This window comes from Petaurus breviceps, unplaced genomic scaffold, assembly GCF_028583685.1.
Source record: "Petaurus breviceps papuanus isolate PSGF00001 unplaced genomic scaffold, PetGlider_PUasm1.0 90977, whole genome shotgun sequence".
NCBI classification, from domain to species: Eukaryota; Metazoa; Chordata; class Mammalia; order Diprotodontia; family Petauridae; genus Petaurus; species Petaurus breviceps.
In genome coordinates this window covers 1,908,168-1,912,144 of record NW_027187391.1, presented here as the reverse complement: position 1 = coordinate 1,912,144, position 3,977 = coordinate 1,908,168, and positions in this window count along the sequence as shown.

The window sequence follows — 3,977 nt, the reverse complement described above, 5'->3', positions numbered from 1 at the left end:
TCTCTCTCTCTCTCTCTCTCTCTCTCTCTCTCTCTCTCTCTCTCTCTCTCTCTCACCTCTTCCTCTCTCTCTCTCTGTCTGTGTATATATATATATATCTATATATATATAGATATATATGCATGTATATATATTGTCCAACCTCTCTCTTTTTAACTGTTTATGCTCCTATGTGGCAAGTGCCCAGTCTCTGTCTCTGCCATTGCAATAGTAGAAAAGTCTCTGGTTTGCTAGTGTTGAGTGGGTAACTAAGTAGGGAACAAAATCAAATCTTTAAAATGGGCCAGAGATTCTGGTGGGAGCCCCTGTACTATAATGCCCTATTCCTAGCGTGGCCACAACTCTAATAACCTCAAACACATATGCAGCTTGAATCCTCAGAGCTTAGCTTCTTAACCTTACTTCATAGTCTTCTTCAGAAATAGCTGTAATATATTAAAGATTTTCTTGTTTTTATTATTGTTGTGTTGTTGTTGTGGGGCTTTTGGGGGGGGGTGATGCTGTATGTGTAGTAGGATAGCTCATGAACTTCCACCAGTTTCCTTCCACAATTAGCAATTAATAGCAATTAGCCAGTCTGACTTAATTAGCTTTAAGAAATGGTTATTTACTAAGGTAGTATAGTTGATGCAGGCAGCTACATGAGCACTGGGCTTGGAATCAGGAAGACTGATTTTTAGAAGTTCAAATCCAGCCTCAGAAACTTCCTAGCTGTGTGAATCTGGGCAAGTCACTTAACCTTGTTTGCCTTAGTTCTTATCTGTAAGAAGAGCTAGAGGAGAAATTAGCAAACCACTCTAGTATTTCTACCAAGAAAACCCCAAAATGGGGTCACCAAGAGTTGAACATGACTGAACAACAACAAAAATAGTTTATACAAAACATTTGCCACCCATACCATCCCACCTAAGGTATATTATGAACTTTGCATATGTGTATTTGTACATACAAAAGCAAGGAGAAAGTGGTCTCAAGCTTTGAACCCATATGGCAATTAAGTAAATCACAATATCTAGATTCCAGAATTCTATTTCTCCCCTTCATGATGTACTTAAGAAATCCCCTTTAGATATTCTGTAGCTTTGGTCTTAGTCTCCTTAAAGATTTAGGAAGTTGTCTTTCCTCAGTGTATCTACTTTGTTCTCAACTCCTGGTGCAGATTTTGCAGTCAGACATTGCTAGAATACCTATGAGAATTCTCAATCATATTATCTTCCAAAGTTCACAAGGTCCTTAAGATTCAAAGTCAATTAGGAGAGTGGGAGGCAGGGTCAGAGACTGTCTCTTTTCCTACACTCCCATAGTGATTCCTTCCCAGGGGCTTGGCTAAAAGACGTTTGAATCTCCAGATTCTGATCTGGCTCTCTCTGTTATAGACCACGGGTAAGCAAATTAGGTCCTAAGGACAAATCCAACACACCACATATTTTGTAGGAGCTAAGTGTTTGTTTGTTTTTACATTTTAAGTAAACTTTTGTTCTATTTAATGATCCAAAAAAAACATATTTAGCTCACCAGTGATACAAAAATTTTATCCTTGGGAAAGATTTTGCTGACCTTTGCTACAGACAACCCACAGGGCATGAGGTTTCCTCAACCAGGTCAAACATATTCTCTGTGCAACTTTACTGTAACTTATTCAAAGTCATTCAAAGACATATACATTTATCAAAAATTTTTTACCTTAATATTAAGCTTATGACTGATGAATTTATTTCATAGGCTTATTCCCACTTAGTGTTTACATCACTGACTAATTGATTCAGTTTAGTCATATTTTAAGAATTCCTAAAAGAGATATAACAAGAGTTTCATTTTAAAAAGTTAAAAATGCTTTTATAAATAGAATGATAGTACCCAAAGGGAGAAAACAGAAAAGATATGAGGGCTACAAAAGAAAGAATTGGAAAGAAAACTATCAGCTTGGCTCGAGAGATTCAAAAACTTGCCAAAGCAACAAACTCCATGAAAATTCTAAAAGATCAAATAGAAGCAAATGACTTAATGAGACAACAAAAAATATTGAAACAAAGTTAGGGGAAATAATCTCACATATAATCAAGGTACACAAGTAGACATCTATACAAACAAGTAGCAAGGGGTGAAGCTAACAGCTGACATTTGAATCTCACTCTTATCAGAGTTGGTTAGAAGGAGGAAGAATATATTCACATGCACCCAAAGTTTGATAACAAAACTCTATTTCATTCAATAGGGAAATAGGAAAGAAAGCAGAAAAGAGGGAAGGTACATTAAGACATTAGCCCTCAGCAAAACTTTAAGGATGCATAAAAATATATATAGCTCTTTTTGAGGTGGAAAAGAATGGGAATCTGAGGGGATAAATTGGGGAATGGATGACCAAGTTATGGCATATAAATATGATGGAAAACTGTTTTTGATTCCATAACTAACTAGTATTCCAGAGCACTAATGAACAAAAGTATGGTCTACTTCCAGATAGAGAGTTGAAAGACTCAGTCTGCTGACCAAGACAATTTTTTTTAATATCACGTGGAAATTTGTTTGATTGCCTTTACACATTTGTAGTGGGTTTTGTTTTTGTTATGATTGCAATTGAAGAAAGGTTTGGGTAGGAAGGTAAGAAGGCTACTCTTGTCTGATTAAAACAAAAAAAATATTTCAAGATACCATGTTTACAAGGAGACAGAGTTAACACAGGTGACAGAGATACATACTATAATCCAAAGGAGGAATAGATTTAGGGGAAAGATCATTATGATTCGGGAACATGATTAGTCTGGGATGTCAGTGGGACAATCTGATATACATTCAGGGTAGACAATGGAGGTATGGATCTGTATCTCAGGATGAAGAGCAGGACTAAGAGTATGTTAGGGATTTATATTTATAAAAATGGTAGTTAATATTATGACAGTGAAAAGGTTGTCAAGGTAGGGAGTATTACAAGCAAAATTAAGAGATCCTCAGACCCTTAAGCAGCATGCCCTTAAAGCAGGATTTCTTAACCTACACCTATAATTTGTGGAGGGGTGTGTGTGTATGTACAAGTATATAATTATACATATGTATGTATATAATTATATTTCAATATAATTGGTTTCCTTTGTAAGCCTTTGTATTTTATAAATTTAAAAACATTCTGAGAGGGCTTCAACAGACTACCAAGGACATCCATGACCCAAAAGTTTAGGAACCTTTATTTAAAAGATTGCAAAAATGATGAAACCAAGGGGGGAAAGTTTTTAGTAGGAAAGCATTGTCAGGTTTTGTTAAAAGTTACATGAAATCACTTGGCCAGCAAGATGTAGGAATAGTTATTACCATCAAAATTCTCCAACCCAAAAACCTTAGAAAAAGAAATGAAACATCACACCAAATTTTTTTAATATCATTAAATTACATAGCACTTACATGCTCAGAGTTTCTACTCCTGCTGATATCCCTGCTCCATCAAATGCAACAAAACTTCAAGGTAGACACACAGTGTGTACAAGTAGGTTCACAGGTTTCTGCTTTAGGATCCAGTTATGGGGGTTCCTATTCAGTCCACTATTATCAGTGACTGAACCTAAACTCCCACAAGAGACATCCTAAGTTAATTCTGCCCAACCAAGGACAAGAAAGGGAGAATAACTGGAAAGAGAGGAGAATAAGGAAAAAGATAGGAGATTTGAGCACAGAGCCTCCTAGAGAGGAGACTTACATTCTTGAAAGAAAGGGAAATAAAAACCTCACTGAGGCAGGCTTCCAATGTTTGATACACATACTTTTCCAGTTCATGTGGAGGTTGAGAATGCTTAGCTTAAAGGGAAGGGGAAGTGGGGAGGAACTCAACAATAGTGGAAGAGGGACGGACAAAGAAATGAGGAAATAAATCAGAGACAAACTACTTAGAAATGCAAAGGAAAGTTTGAGAAAACAAAAGACCAAAGAAGAAATACTGAGTGATGGGGGAGGGGGAGGGGTTTTGGGTGGTGCCATGGTTGCTTTGA